This window comes from Saimiri boliviensis, chromosome 2 (genome assembly GCF_048565385.1).
Source record: "Saimiri boliviensis isolate mSaiBol1 chromosome 2, mSaiBol1.pri, whole genome shotgun sequence".
NCBI lineage: Eukaryota > Metazoa > Chordata > Mammalia > Primates > Cebidae > Saimiri > Saimiri boliviensis.
In genome coordinates this window covers 47010822-47029537 of record NC_133450.1, presented here as the reverse complement: position 1 = coordinate 47029537, position 18716 = coordinate 47010822, and the positions used below count along the sequence as shown (strand labels likewise).

The 18716-nt window shown below is 49.2% G+C and overlaps 2 protein-coding genes across 8 annotated transcripts in view; one reads left to right on the top strand and one right to left on the bottom strand.

Moving 5' to 3' along the window:
- The window catches only part of THTPA (thiamine triphosphatase), a 50694-nt gene that overhangs the window by 9008 nt on the left and 22970 nt on the right, over positions 1 to 18716 (bottom strand). The window lies entirely within an intron of this gene.
- ZFHX2 (zinc finger homeobox 2) overlaps positions 789 to 18716 on the top strand; it is a 34198-nt gene continuing 16270 nt past the window's right edge. The window contains exon 1 of one of the 4 annotated variants that reach the window (XM_003924300.4): positions 789 to 1358. The gene's annotated coding sequence lies outside the window, so the exon portion shown is untranslated. Of the gene's footprint in view, positions 1359 to 1631; positions 1747 to 15917; positions 18645 to 18716 lie in introns of those variants that run through there. The other 3 variants (XM_074393234.1, XM_010335035.2, XM_039468628.2) reach the window with 3 other exon arrangements.

Below are 18716 nucleotides of genomic sequence, written 5' to 3'. Positions count from 1 at the left end.
TGATTCTCCTCCCTCGATCTCCCAAGTAGCTGGGATTACAAGTGCCTGCCACCACACCCTGCTAATTTTTATATTTTTAGTAGAAACAGGGTTTCACCATATTGGCCAGGCTGGCCTCGAACTCCTGACCAGCCTGGCTAAGATGGTGAAACACCATCGCTACTAAAAATACAAAATTAGCAGGGTGTGATGGTGGGCACCTGTAATCCCAGCTACTTGGGCTGAGGCAGGAGAATCACTTGAACCTGGGAGGCTGTAATCCCAACTATTTGGGAGGCTGAGTCAGGAGAATCACTTGAACCTGGGAGGCACAGGTTGCATGAACAGGGATCGAGCCACTACACTCCAGCGTGGGCGACAGAGTGACTCAGTCTCAAATAAATTAATAAATAAATACAAGAGCACTTAATGAGCTGATAAACTGAAGATGAGAAGGAGCCAGAACCTCCCCTCCCCCTATCCAGTTCAGGGGACTGTGTAACCGCGTGGAGGAGGCAGACGCCATCAGAGACTAAGGAGTAATTGCTGTGGTAGAGAAGGTTCTAGTACCCAATAGGGAGGGGGGGGAAAAAATAAGGCAGGAAGAAGGGAGTGGAAAAAAGGAAGCCTTGGGCGTCTCAGGGCTTGTTCTAAAGCTGATTTAAAACAAGACAAAACACATGTATGATTTCTGCAGGCCACAGGATGAAAAGGAGAGGAGACGGGAAAGAGTTTTAAGGGGTCTGCCCTCTTTGCAGGCACCCGCTTGAAACTGGAGCCAGAGTAGAGGACGGGGCCTGGTGGGCTGGCCGGCCTGCCCCGGCCCTGGGTCCCGCGAGGCGGGCGGACGCAAACAGACTACAACTCCCGGCATCCGCCGCGGCGGGCAGGCCGCTGCACCTGCTCAGTGGGGCCGCCCCGGGCGCCTGGGTATTGATTATTCCATTGTGTGGGACGCCACGACTCCAGCCAGTGAATGAGGCGGAGGAGTGAGGGCGAGGAGGAGGAGGAGGAGGAGGAGGAGGAGGAGGGCGAGGAGGAGGAGGAGGGCGAGGAGGAGGAGGAGGAGGCAGGGAGCGAGCGAGTGCCCAGGGTGAATCAATGGAAACCCCCTCACGAAGCCGGGGAAACACTTCAGCCGCAGCCAAATAGCATTGATTATTTTCCTTCACTTCCCTCACCTCCGTGAATTTATTTATTTTTTTTTCCATCTCCGTCCCCGACGCCCCGGAGCGAGCGCTGGAGGGAGGGAGGAGGAGGGGAAAAAAAGAGGAATCAACACATCGGAGAAGTCCCTTCCAAGAGCCGCCCCCTCCCCTCCCCGCCTCGCGCTGCTTGGCGGCCGCGGTTCGACTCCCGTCCCTGCTTCCAGCTGAGGTGTAAGTGCATCGATTTCCGATGCTGCTGGGTTGGTTTTTTTCTCCTCTCCCTCTCTCTCTTCCCTTCCTTGCTCTTTGGAAGCTCAAGACGGGAGAGGAGGCGCTCGGAGACTGCTGCTGGAGGGGACGGAGAGGGACGGGAAGGGGCTGGGGGAGGGGACAAGGACAGACGGACCGACGGACCCAGAGCCCTGGGAGAAAGCAGACAGGGGTGTGGGAGGAAGAGGGCGTGCGCGGGGATGGGGGAAGCGAGAGATGCGGGGGTGGAGGGAGAAACGGGAAAGGGAAAGGCAGAGGCCCGCCGGACAGACGGAGGGTATCGAAAGCCCTAGACGGACCGCGCCGAGCTGTGCAGGGAGCTGGGGTCCCGGAGGGAAGGGGAGGCCCGGTGAGTGTGAGGGCTCGCAGCTGTCAGCCTGGAGGGGCCTGGGTCTCGGCGGCCCCCCGCCGGCTGTGGGATGGGAGAACCGCGGCCGGCGGGCTGATGGATGGGCTAGCGCGCTGGGGCGTGGAGTGGGAGGGGTCGTGGATACCCTCAGTCTTCGTCGGTTTTTGGCTGAAGTTGAGCTTTTCTTTCCTGTTTTTTTTTTTTTGTTTTTTTTTCTGAGAGGGTTGAGTAGGTGAGGGGAGGCCACAAGCCCATTCTAGGTGAAGCGTGTCTGTCCTGCTCGCCCACCTCCACCACCCCCATCTGCTCTTGGCTGCCCCTCCGAGTAGCCCTGTCATTATCAAGCACAGGACCAAGCTTCTCGCTGCGCCTGTAGCCCCGTTGATCTCTGTCCATGTGTCCCTGACTTTTGATTTTGCTGTTATTCATCCCATCTCTTCCACCCCATCCATCTCTGGGTCTGTATGTCACTGTCTCCGCTTGTGACCCTTCCCATCCGAGTGAGCCTCTCCTGTGTCCCTGTCACTGTGTCACGGCTTGGCTGCCTGTTCTGTCGGTCTAGGACTCCATGCCCGCTCCTTCAGAATCTGTTTGGATATCTCTGGCCTTTTCAGGTTACTTTGGAATTTGCTTATCAGTCATGTTTGTGCTGGTCACTTTCAGGGCCTGGAGGAGTGGGATGATGGAGCAAATGTATCTCCCCCAAAGCCTCTAGTGCCTTCAGCATGGCTAGGACAGCTTCCTCTTCCACATTCTCGAGGGAAGCTTTGGAACTTCCTAGCATTGTTGACTATCCCCTTTGCCATGTGCCTGACTCCCTCATCAGAACCTCGCCTTCTGGTCTCCTGTATCATCTGCCTTTCCAGGAGCTTCCCACCACAAACCTTTTCCCTGCTGACTTAATTTTACTCCCTTCCCCCACTTTATCATTGTATATTTTTTATTTCCCCATTTTGCTTCATCCCTTTTTTCCATCTATCTCCCATTATCTCTTAAGAGTTTCCACCTTTGTTCCCATAATCTGCCCTCTTCCTACCTTTTCTTTTTTTTTTTCTTTTTTTTTGAGACGGAGTTTCGCTCTTGTTACCCAGGCTGGAGTGCAATGGCACGATCTCTGCTCACCGCAACCTCCACCTCCTGGGTTCAGGCAATTCTCCTGCCTCGGCCTCCTGAGTAGCTGCTTCCTACCTTTTCTACTTGATCACTCTAAGTTTCTTTTATCTCTCTCCCTCTTACCCAGCATTTTAACCCCAGCAGCAGAAGGTACCAGCAAGCAAGGGGCTGGGAGAGATGCGGGGTACAGTTTGTGAAGGCACATTAACAGGCCAAGAAATAAATTTAATGGCCTTCCAGGGGCATATAACCCCTTCATCAGTCAGTGCCATTATGTCAGTTAACTGTCAACTCTGATTTTGTAAGGGGACATTTCCTAGGACTCTAAGCTCCTCCCTGCCTAGCCGCCCCTCATCCTTCAGTTCATTCTAGATATCAGTTGCTTTTTCTTCACTTTTTAGTTCATCTTCTTCCTAGGCCCCTGCTGCTATTATAACACCATTTTTTTATAAGGCAGTGTTTATTAGTGTCATAAAAGCTATTGTATGTGAGGAGCCAGGTTCATTTCAGGCTGAAGAACAGTAAAGGTGGATAAAGGATCTAGAGAGTTTACCTTGGTTTTTAGCCCAACATTGTTTTTCCAAATCTCAGGGTCTTGGAAAGGTAAAAGGAGGAGGGAGAAATGGGCAGAAGATAGATGATTTCAGAGGTGAACTGAATTACAGAAAGGAAGGGGTGGTCAGTGCAATAAACACATGGGATAGAGAAATGTATGATGTGAGGGAGGAAAATCTGCAGACTGGGGGGCAGGGGAGGAACCAAGGGGTGATCAATAAGAAATTGGAAGAATGAAACAAAACGTGTTGATAGCAATACAGAAGGTAAAAGGAAGAGAAATAATAGAATCTTCCTAAAGAGGAGGTCAACAGAAAAAGCACTATGAAATTAATACAATGGTAAAGTGGGGGAAGGGAGGAACTGCCGAACAAGATGAGGTGGGAAAAGAGTATGGTACAAAGGAGGTAAATGGATGGCAAATGAAGGAGTGCTGAGGCAGATCAGAGCTGCGCAGAGCTTGGTAGGGGGAAGAGAGGAGAGGATGAGGTGTCAAAGGAAACAAATGCCTCTGGTGTGAGGAGGACACAGCGTGACTGATGCAAAGAGAGTGAGAGCACTGCAGGGGGTGGGGCGACTGGGGGGGGTGGAAAAAAAGCATAGCAGAAATAGCAGAAATACCACTGGGCGAAGCCCCAGAAGAGAGAAATGCCCAGGAGAGGGAGAGAAAGCAGAAATATCTGAAAGAGAGAAGGAGAGAGAACCTCACGAGCATTCGTTTCATTGGCCTAATCACTCACTACCCTACCAAAGCCTTTGTATTTCATTCCCAAGCCAGAACACAAGCAAAGAGATGAAAAAGTAGAATTCCCATATACTTCAGCTGAGAGGAACCTGAGTCTTCCCAGCCCCTGAAAACCAAAGACCTCAAGCCTCTGTTGTCATAAATTGCTGGTATTGCCTTGGCAACCTGACAGGGTTCCTCCCTCCATGATGTCAGAGGCAGCTGGTGTTACCTTGAGACCCATACAGGAGCAACTTGCTGCTTTGCTGGGGTGCTGTATCACCTATGGGGCCAGGGCCTGGGTCAAATTTGTAGGATTTCTGACTCTGGTAGCTTGATGTTGCTTCCCTGGAGCTGTTCTCAGCTCAGAACAACAGTTGTCACAAATAACTTGTTTGTGAGTGCCTGAGGTTTGCCAGAGCCTGACAGGAGCAAGAGGAAGGAACCTAAGACAGGGCATTGAGGTCAGGATGCTTGGATCAAAAGTCAGGCAGAGACGGCAGAGGAGGACTAGAAATGGCAGCTACAGATTGTGAAAGAAGGGCTTTGTGAGCAGGGAGGAGAGTTGTTGAAAATGTAATGGCTTTGGGTTTAGGAATGAAGACTAAAGCTGGAATGCAGAGAGAAGGGGTCAGGGCTGTGTGAGAGTGTAAACTCATTTAGGGATTGAGAAAAGGGAAAGCTTGTGAAATGCCAGAGGGCACAGTAGAATCTGGCTATACAGGAAGGAGGAAAATGGGACAGAGTCCCCTAGTCTGAGAGACTAAGCTGTCTGGTGAGACACTCAGGGTTGGTCACATGGGCATCCGAGAAGTGGCTACATCTGTCTAGTTTCTGATTGTTTTCCTGCACCTAGCACAGTGTCACACAGAAAAGGCTCAATAAATATCTAATAATCAGATGTTGAATTAGTAGGGAGAGGCTTGGGGAAAGAGTTACCACCTAACTTTCACCCAATACCCCCACCGAAGTCTACATTAACAAGCAAATTGGGAAATCAGAAACTGGAGGGAATGGCTAGAGGGTAGTTAACCAGTGACAGTGAGATCTGAGGCAGAGAGGAGAGACTAGGTTAGGGTCACACTTGGAGGCAGCCAGGGGAACTCTCAGGGCTGATGTGCAGTCTTTGTAGAGATAATTGGAGAAAAATATGAATGAACAGCCCTAGGAGCCCAAGAGGAAGATGTGGAGGAGGGAAGAGAAAGGAGGCGGTTTCCAGAAAAGGTTGAGAGTTGTTTCCAAAGAGAGTTGGTACATTTGAATTAAAAGTAGCATCCCAGGCCGGGCGCGGTGGCTCACGCCTATAATCCCAGCACTTTGGGAGGCCGAGGCAGGTGGATCACGAGGTCAAGAGATCGAGAGCATCCTGGTCAACATGGTGAAACCCCATCTCTACAAAAATTCAAAAATTAGCTGGGCATGGTGGCACACGCCTGTAGTTCCAGCTACTTGGGAGGCTAAGGCAGGAGAATTGCTCGAACGCAGGAGGTGGAGGTTGTGGTGAGCCGAGATCGAGCCATTGCACTCCAGCCTGGGTAACAAAAGCGAAACTCCGTCTCAAAAAAAAAAAAAAGTAGCATCCCCACCCCATTCCCAATCATGAAACTACAATTGAGTTGGTCATACCCATATATACGCGCACACACACACAAACAGTAGCCACAAATAAAGGGTTCATAAATCAATACCAGATCCATTCTAAACACCGATCGCTATCCAGGTAATTATTAATACAAGGAAGTCAGCATTGGTCATGTGGGCCAAAAGGCCAGAGGAGGCAGAAGTTACTGCTGCCCAGATCTTGAAGTAAAGAACCCTCTGAGGGATGGCCTTGACGCCTGACTGTCCATTGTTGAAAGACTCCTGAGGTATCTAGAAGAGGGGGAGGCAAGAGATGTAGAGCTCACCACAACTCTCAGAGCGAAATCTGCAGAAAGAGGTCTAAATACACAGAAGCGATAGAGGAGAAAGATGCACCCAATCAAAAATCATGAGGTTGACAAAGGGCCAAAACGACCCTGAATGGGTTGAGAAATGTAGGAAAGAAGATGGGAGAGAGCCGGGAGCACTGGAGGACAATCTGGCTATAAGAAGAAAGGCCAGGGCAGCTAGAGAAGGGGCTGGTAGGCGGGGGGCCTGAAGGAAGGACAGTGGTGGCTGTTACAGTCAGCCACCGCCACGGAGTTGGGCAGCTCATATTTTGCAGCAGGCGACAGGCTGTCGACACGGCGGTCCTTTACCTCACCGTTAGAAACTCATTTCATTGATTTTTCCATCTTTCTTCTCGAGCTCCTCGCACTAAGCTCGGTCATCCCACCACCCACGTTCCCAGAGCCCCTTGCCTCTCTGGGGAAAGTCCCAGGGAACTTCCTGCCTATTCTTCCTCCCCAGGCTGGCAAGGCAGGGGTGAAAGATTTAAAAGTAACTTCCAGCCCTCTAGGGTAATCCCATGGGCTTAGTGGCTTCCTCAGGTAGGAATTAGTCCAGAGACCAGGGCCCCCATGTGCAGTTGTTAAGGGGTGACAGGGCTGATGTCCACTCACAGTCCTGTCACCAAGCTACACCACTGGCATGGTGGCTGCATACACCTGGAGGAAGATCTCTTTTTCCAATTCCTCCTGAGACAGCTCAGCACCCCTCAGCAATTTTTACCCCCAAAAGTCTAATGAGAGAATAGGCGCCCTCTTTCTGTATTTGGCAGGAACATGAGATTACATCAAAGCTAAAGTTCAGGACTTGGAATTCCCAGCAGGGCCAACCACTGGAATGTCACATGCCTAGGGTCCTGTGTAATCAGAAAGACATGAATGTCCCGGGGTGTGCAAGACCTCTCTGCAGAGAGAAGGTTTATTCATGGAAGGTCTGGTCTTGTGAAGCATGTTGATATGGTGCAAGTGGGTTTGGACAGGAATTTAACTTCACGTATGCACATTTCCCTAGTGCCTCCTCCAGTCATTGCTAACTACACTTCACCTCTCCCTTTGGGACTAGGCTTGGGCTAGAGGTCAGGAGTCAATTACCAGTCGTTTGGCTTCTCGTTGAAGGAGGGCAGAGGGTGGGCCAGGAGTGTTAGATTGTGTTTCCCCGAGGACCTAATGGGGCAAATGCAATTTCCATCCTCAGACTTCATTCCTTGTTTTGTGATCCACTTTCCTTCACCTCGTCTCAAGCCTCTGTCTTCTTTTTCCCTGGGCCGTGAGCATGGGTCTAGATTTTGCTGCTCCCCTTTACTTGCAGGCCTCTTGCCTCCATCACAGTTGTCTGCCTTTCTCCCCACCATCTGTGTTCTGTATTACTCGTCTGCTTGGGCCACAGATGCCTTTCTTCTTCTGATTTCCAGCTTCTTCCGGCTATGTGGTTTCCAAGAACCTGCAGATAAATACTGCTGCTTTAGAGAAAGAAGTGCGCTTGAGGTTAGGAAGAGAGAAGGCCAGGGAAAGATAAGAAAGAGGTTCAGGAAAGATTTAGGCAGGGAGAAGTTGGGGGAGAGTATGACAGAGATAGGCGTCAAAGGTGAAAAATCCATGGCTTGGAGATGGCCACAATTTAAATGAGAAAGGAAGGAAGGTGGTAGGCTGTGAGGACTAAGAAATTGGAGAGAAAACAGGGAGCCTGACCTCCCAGAGGAAAATGAAGACAGCTGAGGAGGGAGGATGAGTGGTTGTGTGAGAATTAAAGCTGAAAAGCCAGGCCGTGGTCTCAGCCTACGTGTCAGCCCTGAGTTCAAGCCGTGCTGGCTTTGACCCTTATAGGAGGAACTGAAGTGGCAAATTAATGACGATAATGAAGTCACTGCTCCTTGTTTGTCTTTGCTGGTTTCCCCTTGAGATTTGTCCTTTGGCCAGACAGGGCAATGTGGGGGAGGGGAGAGACAGGAGCCGTGAAGGGCGGGGGAGGTGGAGGAAAAAGAGGATGGAGGAATGGCAATGTGGAGGACAAATCGACTAGGAGAGAAAAAAGGGAGCTTTCTAAGAGTAGAGAAGAGGAACCCAGGAATTGAAGAGAGGAGTGGGAAGGGAGACAGGAAAAGAGAATGAAAGAGGAGAGGGGTGCATAAAAACGTCCAGGGAAAAGAACAATGGGGGACAGGAAAGGGAAACCTTGAAGGAAGAGCAGAAAAAAAGGAGGGAGACAGAGAAGTGGAATGGAGAAATAGCGAGCCACAGGGAAAGAACGTGGCCAGGGCTGCAAAAGCTGCAGCTGGCAGGGCCAGTGGGCGGGGCCTCATCTCCATCTCTAATGGCTGTGAAATGAGGTTAGCTCCATTAGAGGCAGCGAGAGTGTAACGAGATCACACTCATTAGGGCTGGGCCATCCCAGTAATTACCACCACCCTAAACACGCCCGCGCCAGCCAGCCGGGCCAACCACAGACAGGCTCAAGGCAACACACTGAACAGGACACCCTGCTACTGAATGGGAAGCACAGGGCCCACACAAGTGTACACAGAGGGCCTGGGAAAATGCAGCCAGGGATAACGAGCTCCTTCACCAACCCCAAAGAAGTACTGGGACAAGGCTACAGCCAGGTTACCAGCTTACAATCGAAAAACATACAATCGAAAAACAACAAACATACACATACCCCCAACACAGGAAACAAGGCACATGGATGAATAATTATCATTTCCATTTATTGATTACATCCAGAGTGCCAATCTCAGTGATGATCCTCTCAGTGGATACAACTCCATGAGGTACTATTCCCCCTTCCCTTCCCCCCACCCTTTTTTTTTTTTAAAGACAGGGTCTCACTCTGTCACCCAGGCTAGAGTGCAGTGGCAAGATCTCAGTTTACTGCAACGTCTGCCTCCCGGGTTCAAGCGATTCTCCTGCCTCAGCCTCCTGAGTAGCTGGGATTACAGGCGTGCGCCACAACACCCAGCTTATTTTACCGTAATTTTAGTAGAGACAGGGTTTCACCATGTTGGCCAGGCTGATCTCAAACTCCTGACCTCAAATGATCTGCCTGCTTTGGCCTTCCAAAGTGCTGGGAGTATAGGCATGTGCCCAGTCTGCCCCATTCTCTATATGAAGGGACTGAATTGAGACTTTAAACAACTTACCTGAGGTCATTTACATATTAAGCTACAGAAATAGAATCTGATTCCAGGTCTGTCTGACTCTAAAAGCTATTGGGTTTTTCTTGTTTTTTTTGAGACAGGGTCTGGCTCTGTTGTTCCGGCTAGAGTGCAGTAGTGTGATCTCAGCTCGCTGTAACCTCTGCCTCCCAGATTTTTAAGTGATTTTCCTACCTCAGCTTTTTGAGTAGCTGTGACTACTGGCATGCGCCACCACACCTGGCTAATTTTTCTATTTTTAGTAGAGATGGGGGTTTTACCATATTGGCCAGGCTGGTCTCAAACTCCTGGGCTCATTATCCACCTGCCTTGGCCTCCCAAAGTGCTGGGATTACAGGCATGAGCCACCATGCCCACTCAACCCCTAAAGTTTTTTTGTTTTTTTTTTTTTGAGACGGAGTTTCGCTCTTGTTACCCAGGCTGGAGTGCAATGGCGCGATCTCCGCTCACCGCAACCTCCGCCTCCTGGGTTCAAGCAATTCTCCTGCCTCAGCCTCCTGAGTAGCTGGGATTACAGGCACGTGCCACCATGCCCAGCTAATTTTTTGTATTTTTAGTAGAGACAGGGTTTCACCATGTTGACCAGGATGGTCTCGATCTCTTGACCTTGTGATCCACCTGCCTCGGCCTCCCAAAGTGCTGGGATTACAGGCTTGAGCCACCGCGCCCAGCCAACCCCTAAAGGTTGTTTTTATTTTATTTATTTACTTTTCTATTTTTTTGAAGATGGAGTCTTGCTCTATGGCTCAGGCTGGAGTACAGTGGTACGATCTCGGCTTATTGCAACCTCAGCCTTCCGGGTTAAAGCAATTCTCCTGCCTCAGCCTTCTGAGTAGCTGGGCTTATAGGCATGTGCCACCATGCCTGGCTAATTTTTGGATTTTTAGTAGAGACAGGGTTTCACCATATTGGCCAGGCTGGTCTCAAACTCCTGACCTCAAATGATCCACCGCTGTAGCCTCCCAAAGTGCTGGGATTACAGGCGTGAGCCACTGCACCTGGCCCTAACAGCTGTTTTTAAATAACACCAGACTGCTTGTTTGATGAAGTTCATATGCTAATATGGATACACATGTGTAGGCCTTCAACTTTAGGAGATATTGTCACAAATGGGTATGTATATCATTCAAATAACACTACCTGCCATTATCCATCCCTCCCCTCCCGTCCCTTCCCCTCTTTCCCTTCCTTCACACAGGGCATGGCCAGTGCCCCTGCATAGACTGCAGTGTGAATGACACACCCTGGAGTCGCACAAAGCAGTGGCCCTGTTCTGGCCCATCTTATACTAAGAACAAACCAAATGGAAGACAGCCATCTAGCACCTTCAAGCTCAAAGTGGAGCATGATAGCACATATGCTTAAGGTGACACACAGAGTAACACAATCAAACTTAGAAGGCCTCATTCAAAATGCATACCGGCCAGAGTTCAGAAGCTTACAAATTAATCCAAGAGCAGAGGCAATGATATCAGGGTACTCGAGTTCCAATCTCTAGTTGTTTTTAAGCGGGAGATCTTAAAAATTACTTAACCCATCTAAGTCCATCTCCATGTCTGTAAACTAGGAATGAATACAGAGCTTCATCTATTGCATCAGAATGTAGTGGAGGATTAGGTGATGTGATACTTGTCGAGGGCCTAGCACAGTGCCTGGCCATGGCAAACATTTAAGGATGTTAGCTATTGGGCCGGGCGCAGTGGCTCACGCCTGTAATCCCAACACTTTGGGCGGCCGAGGCAGGTGGATCATGAGGTCAAGAGATCGAGACCATCTTGGTCAACATGGTGAAACCCCGTCTCTACTAAAAATACAAAAAATTACCTGGGCATGGTGGCACGTGCCTGTAATCCCAGCTACTCAGGAGGCTGAGTCAGGAGAATTGCCTGAACCCAGGAGGCGGAGGTTGCAGTGAGCAGAGATCGCGTCATTGCACTCCAGCCTGGGTAACAAGAGCAAAACTCCATCTCATTTAAAAAAAAAAAAGGTGTCAGCTGTTAACTATTATTATTATTATTATTATTATTATTATTTTGAGACGAGTTTCGCTCTTGTTACCCAGGCTGGAGTGCAATGGCGCGATCTGGGCTCACCGCAACCTCCGCCTCCTGGGTTCAAGCAATTCTCCTGCCTCAGCCTCCTGCTATTAACATTATTACAATTAGTTGTTTGTAATAGCATTTAAATGTAGTCATTATATCACACAGGTTCACAAAAGAAAATAACCAGAAAGACTTATTTACATATACGGTCACTTAGGATGGTTTCTTTCCAAGTTCTGGTAGACCAGATTCTTCAGCGGTCTCCCATGCCAGGAGCAGAAAGGATCCTGATTCTGATTTTAAGGGCACAACTCCCTGTCTCTTCTTCACTGAGTGCTCATATAGAAGAAGGGATCCGAGCTGGCTTGTGGTTGTCTAAGCCTGTGGTGTGCAGAACATGAGAACCACATCCAGCAGGATGTGAGTCTCTCCAGTGTACTATAAAATCACACATATCTGTGCAGCACAGCAGCTCCACACTGCTATCCTAACACATCCAACACTTTCCAAGTCCTCAAGGGAGACACTGCCCCCATCAGTAGCAGACACTCTGCAGCACACCTCAGCAAATCCGTGTAAATGTGAACGTGTGTGGTTTCAGTCTGCTGCTTCCCTTGTCCTGTCTACTCCCTACCACCCCCATCTTCTCCCTGAGCCTGCCCTTTTCTCCTCACACCTCACCCAATTTCCTCATGCCCACCTTAAGCATCTTGCAAAAGTATAAGACACAGCCTCCTTGCTACCTCCCTCCCACTGGGGACAGGCCACTATCCCAATCTGGTGCCAGAGCTGGGAGGCCTGGAAAAGATTTAATATATGCAAATCGAGACCTAGCTTCATCTTTCTCCTCACTTCCTGACCTCTCCCTCTCTCCTTCCTTTCTTCCTCCCTCCTCTTCTCTGCCTTAGCAATCTTTCTTTGCCCTCTACAACACTCCTTTTCCTGCTTGTCTCATTCTCTGCCATACTGGTTCTCTCTCTCTCTTTTGGATAAAACTTAACTTGCACAAAGTAAGCACTACTTAAATATTTATAGAAGAGGAAAGGTCTAGGAGAGATAGGTAGAATTAAAAAAGAAGAATTGAAGTACTGTTTGTTTTTCTTTTTAAATATAGAAGTTAAGATGTAGAGATAGAGAAAATGGTAAGTTTTAAATGCAGGGATGACTTGGAAAGGATCTTTGGAAAAAAGAAGACATGCAGGGAAAGGCCAGAATAGTTTTGATCCAAGTATTAGAGCTTCTGTGCAAGTGTGAGCCTGGGCAAAACTTCAACTCTTTGCTCTGGAATAATGGGTATCTCTAGGCCAACAATCAAGAGGGCTAAGTAAGAAGTGAACTCCATGGCTGAGTAGACTAGATTTAAATCCTGTCCACCTAAGATTTTGCCTTCAGTTGAAAAGGGTAGAGATTAGAGGATGAGTCTTGGTCAAGAAAGGGGTGAACAGAGGCCAGGTGTGGTGGCTCACACCTGTAATCCCAGCCCTTTGGGAGGTCGAGATGGGTGGATGACCTCAGGTCAGGAGTTTGAGACCAGCCTGGCCAACATGGCAAAACCCCATTTCTGCTTAAAATACTAAAATTAGTTGGGTGTGGTGGTGCGTGCCTGTAATACCAGCTACTCAGGAGGCTGAGGCAGGAGAATCACTTGAACTTGGGAGGCAGAGGTTGCAGTGAGTGGAGATCGTGCCATTGCACTCCAGCCTGGGTGACAGAGTGAGACTCTGTCTTAAAAAAAAAAAAAAAAAAAAGCCAGGGCGGTGAACAGAAGGAAAGTTGTCAGCCTCTGTGCAAACACTGTGCTGTACTCTATGATGGGAAAGAGCGAAGAGAGAGGGAAAGAACTATCCTCATTGAACACCCAGTAAATGCACTTTACATATTACCTATTCTGGTCCTCACAGCCGAGTCAGGAAAATATCATTATTCCCATTTTCCCACATAAGGAGACTAAGGCTCCATAAGTAACTTCCCAACGTTGCACAGCTAGTGAGTGGTGGGGCAAGGATTGAACCTGGCTCTCCCTGCATGGATCCAAAGCCCATGTTCTTCCATTGCCCTTAAAAATAAAGCTAATCTAGTTATAGTTTATTTGCTGTTTATATCAAACAATCTCCCTTACTAGGGGTACACATATCTCATCCTTCCTGTTCCTCTTCTCTCCATGGTCACCTCCTCCTGTAATCAACAGGTTGAGACAAAAAGGGGAGAAAGGTGAGGACAGGGAGAGTATGGAAGAGTGCGATGCCTTAGGCAATAATTTAAGAGGAATAAATAAGAAATGGCCGGGCGTGGTGGCTCAAGCCTGTAATCCCAGCACTTTGGGAGGCCGAGGCGGGTGGATCACGAGGTCAAGAGATCGAGACCATCCTGGTCAACATGGTGAAACCCTGTCTCTACTAAAAATACAAAAAAAAAAAAGTAGCTGGGCATGGTGGCACGTGCCTGTAATCCCAGCTACTCAGGAGGCTGAGGCAGGAGAATTGCCTGAACCCAGGAGGCGGAGGTTGCGGTGAGCCGAGATCGCGCCATTGCACTCCAGCCTGGGTAACAAGAGCAAAACTCCATCTCAAAAAAAAAAAAAAAAAGAAAGAGGTCCTAAAAGTGGCTCTGAGTAAGGGAAAATGGGTAGATTAAACAATTAGAAAAGTGAACGGCAAAACTGTTTGGAAGGCCAGACTCGGTGGTTCATGCCTGTAATCCCAGCAGTTTGGGAGGCCAAGGTGGGCAGATTGCTTTAGCCCAGTAATCTGAGACCAGCCTGGGCAACATGGTGAAACCCCATCTTTACAAACGTTACCTGGGCATGGTGGCACATGCCTATAGTCCCAGCTACTGGGAGGGAGGCTGAGGTGTGAGGATCACCTAAGCCTGGAAGGCAGAGGCTGCAGTGAGACAAGATGGTGACACTGCATTCCAGCCTGGGAGACTGAGCAAGACCCTGTCCCCAAAAATAAAAAACTCAGAACTGTTTGGAAGGCCCTGAAGTGGAAATCATTGTATGCAAACTTGATGGTGCCCTGATAGACTTTGCTTGGAAAGCCTTTGCCATGGAGTTGGATTTGGAGAAAAGGGAGAGGAGAGGGTTTTTTGTTTTTGTTTTTGTTTTTTTTTTGGTGGAGTGTTAGGGAAGAAAAAGCCAGTCAAGCCCCATTAGTCCTGCCCTCTCCTTGGTGACAGTCCCTCTGTAACCACTAGGGAGCAGTAGTGTGTCTTTTCCTCTCTTCATCAGCCAGAAGTGGGAGGGGGCTGTACCAATAGGAGTCCTGGTCTTGCTGGGGGATCGGAGGAAGCGCACCTTGTCAGCTTTGTCTCCAATTCCCACCAGCCTGAATCCACGACCTGGCTCCTCTTCAGTGAGGAGCGGATTCTCTCCTTTCTCACACTTCAATTTTGTGGTTCTTCCTTTTGCCCATGTCCTTTCGCTCTTGTAATTCTCAGGTTCTTAAGTCTCACTGTGTTTCCCGTCTTGCTCAGTCAGAGCCTGCCTTTTCTGCTTTCCACCTGTGTTTCTGCAACTTTACATCTGAGCCTCTTATCTCTGTCTCATCACATTTCTCTCTCGGTAGCTTTCTGGGTCCTAGTGTATATCTTCCCGCCTCCCATGGAAGAATATTTGCAGCTCAGTAATTAGGACTGTGTATGTTTTTGTTTGCAGGGCATTAACTCCCAGGCTGAGTCTTGAAAGTAGCACTTCCATCCTCCCTTTCTCATCCTGAGGAGTAAACAGAGACTTGCGTCTGGACAGAGAAAGAGGGCAATACCAAAAGGAAAAAATGTCTTCTATTTCTCTACACCTTTATCTCCGCTGTGATCCTCCCCTCCTCAGCCTTGTGAGGAAACAGTGCATTAGGGGAGGAAGGTGGAATGAAGGGGAAGCAGGGAGCTCTGGAGACTAAGGGCCATTTTGGAGCTGCAAGATTCATCTCAAGGGATGACTACACCCTCAGAACTCTCCACCCTCCCTTGGCTCCAGGCCTCCCTCCTCCCTCCCCCTCAGTGGCAGCAGCCTTGTAATTTAAAGCTCTCTCTGTCGCCTCTAATGTGATCCTCTCGTTTTATTGACTCTCTCTGCCGTCTGTGGCGCCCCTTCACATCAATCTCCTCTCTAATCACACCGCCGCCACAGCCTGCTGTCTCCCCTAACCCTTTTCCTTGCAGAGGTCCCCGGGCCCTTGTCTCTACCCAGGTTGTTCCTGGACTGTCCCAAACTCCATCCTACACCAGATCCACCTTCTTCCTCCTTTCTCCTCTTGCCTCCTTTGAGGTAGGAATGTCAGGGCCTTTCGGGGGTCGCCTTGTCCCTTTACCCACATGTGAGATGTATCCCCAGGGATACAGGATGCCCTTAGGAAAGCCGGGAACTAAAGGGAAAAATGGTGATGGGTGAGGATGAGCAAGAATCTTGGCCTGGGGGCGGCAGGAGTGGGATGACTCTTAGGCCTGTCCATTTCTGCGCTGTCTCCAGTTCAAGGTGGGAAGGGCAAAGAAAGGGACCTAGACATTCAGAGAGGGAAGGAAGGAAAGATGGAGGAGGGAAAATGCAATGAGGGGAAAAAAGTGAAAAAATAATTGCCGCAGCTAAAGGTTTGTAATAAATAGTAGGTGATGGGAGAAGCTCCGAGAAGAAAAGGGGAGGGGGAATTGGGGTGGGGGGAGGATGCACTGAGGCAGAGATAAATTTGCAATTGAAATTCTTTCCTGAAGAGGAGGAGGGTTAGGTTGGGAGATGGGGAAGAGATTTGCAATTTTAAATAGCTGTCAACCTACCCTCGGCCAGATGGGAATCTCACCTACAAGCTAGCCAAAAGCTAAGCTCCTTTGGTTTCTAGCTATTAATCAGCTGTGCCTTTTCTCAGTTCTAGGAAATAGATGCTTTGAGAGAGGATCTGAGAGTCACTACAGGATTTGGGTCTTAGGTCTGCCTAGCCCTACTCTGAGCTGTGATCTAGCGTTGTGAGTCAGGAGCCAGGAAGGAGCTGGTAGGTGCAGACAGGGTGAACTCTAGTGCTTGGGCCGGCTGGGAGAGAGCACCCACCTGTGTTCAGCCCTTGGCGGCAGGGCCTACAACAGGGTCCCCTAGCCCAGAGTCAGTTATTCCCCTGAGGTGGGAAGGTGGAAGGGCATTGTGGCCCACCCTGTGGGTGACAATAGAATGGCAGACCCTCACAAGCCAGCACCCTTACTCCTCTCCCCCACCACAGATTCTGCAGGAGGAATACCTTTCCCATTCAACTTCAGGGCTTCTGCTTTCTGGCTATCTAGAAGTCGGCTCCCCTCAGTCCAATTCCTTCACTTCCCTTTTGGTTCTCCAACTCCCCCACCTCCCGATCCCTTCTACCCCTTTCCCAGGTGCTGATTTGCATTTTAATTACGATGGTAATCCCACCCCACTCAGTGTTCCTTAATGGCTCTGACTCTGTGCCTGGCTAGACACCCCCAGGAGGAGGGAAGCAGGAATGGGGCCTTCATGCTGGGTGGGGCCAGACCAAGGACCCATTCCAAATAAGCAAATCTGGAGGTGAGGGTTAGAGGTAGCCCAGGAAAAGAGAGACGAGGCCACTCACCCCTTACCTGAAGCACTACCAGTTTATCACTAGAGATCTGCTAATGTGAGAGCTAGAAAGGATGTAGATGGGCCAACTGGGACCTTGGGGGAAGTTTAGGATGGTGAGGTATGGGAATTGGTGAGTTTGAGGGGGAGGTTCCTGATTTAAAAAAAGAAAAAGGATGGGAGACTTGGCGCTTCTGTCAGCTGGGGGCAGCCCAGGAATCCTCATTTCATTCATTGTGTGTGTGTGTGTAGAGAGAGAGAGAGAGAGAGATGGAGTTTCATTCTTGTTGCCCAGGCTGGAGTGTAATGGCGCAGTCCCAGCTCACTGCCACCTCTCTCTCCCTGCGTCAAGCAGTTCTTCTGCCTCAACCTCCCAAGTAGCTGGGATTATAGGTGCGCCAGCATGCCTGACTAATTTTTTTGTATTTTTAGTGGAGATGGGGTTTCACCATGTTGGCTAGGCTGGTCTCAAACTCCTGACCTCAGGTGATCTGCCTAAGTGCTGGGATTACAGGTGCGAGCCACCATGCCCGGCCTGGAATCCTCATTTCTAGTCCTTTGGAGTCTCATTTTGCCTGAATTGTGTCTGAGGGACTGTCTAGCTGGATGGAGTCTAGACCAAAGCTCTGGGGTTTACTTAGTGCCTCATCAGTCATTTCTAGTTTCACCATCTTGGGGCTGTGTGACCCTCAGTAGCTTACCTAACCTGTTTCTTGGCTGCCCCATCTGTAAAATAAGGTTGCTGTGAGATTAAATGAGATGATTAATATAAAGCATTTAACACAGTGCCAGGACCATGGTATATGCACCTTCATAGCTATTAGTAATATTATTACTATTACTTGTTATTTATTATCTCTTTCGGGAGGAGGAGGCAACAGAATAGCTGTTATCTTTTAACTAACCAGAGAAGCTCCCATCTGTTCCACATGCTGTGACCAGAGATGGATCTGGAAGGCACTGGAGAGAAGCATGGTGCCTGTATGCCAGGGGCAATCAGTTGTGCTGTATCTCTGGCAAGACAGGGAATTTACCTCATCAGGGTATGGAAAATCCAAGAGTCTTTCCTAGAATTCTGCCAATCAAAAGACACTTATTGACTGTGGCAGGCATTGTTTTCTGTGCTAAGGACAGAGTAATAACTAAAGCCCCCATCACTCTGGCTGCTGGATGGAGAAAATACATTGTAGGAGGCAGCAGTGGAAATGAGAGGCCAATGTGGTGTCTGTTGCATTACTGCAGGAAAGAGATGATAATGGGCTGCCTTCTGTGCTGCTTGGGTTTCAGTAGGACCCAGGATGATGTTACTGAAGGAGACAAATGGAGGCATTGACATGTTTTAGAGGTCACTGTTGGCTATGTCCAGTGAGTGAGGGCAAGAGAAAACTGGGTTTTTAGCCTAAGCAACTGGATGAATGTTGGTACCAACTTTTGAGATAGGAAAGATGGGGAGGAGCAGGTTCAGGGGACAAACAGAGTTCTAGGCCAGGCACAGTGGCTCACGCCTGTGATCTCAGCACTTTGGGAGGCCAAGTCAGGTAGATCACCTGAGGTTAGGAGTTTGAGACCAGCATGACCAACATAGAGAAACTCTGTCTCTATTAAAAATAACAAAATTGCCAGGCATGGTGACGCATGCCTGTAATCCCAGCTACTCAGGGGCTGAGGCAGAATAATCGCTTGAACCCGGGAGGCAGAGGTTGCAGTGAGCTGAGATCGAGCCACTGCACTCCAGTCTGGGCAACAAGAGCGAAACTCCATCTCAAAAAATAAGAGTTCCGATGCTGGACATACTACATTTTGAAGCCTGTCAGACACTAAGTGAAATTTCAGGTTAGCAAAGTGGTTAAGTCTGGTGTTCAGGGAAGAGGATGGGGCAGGAGTATCCTGAGATCCAGCTGCCCA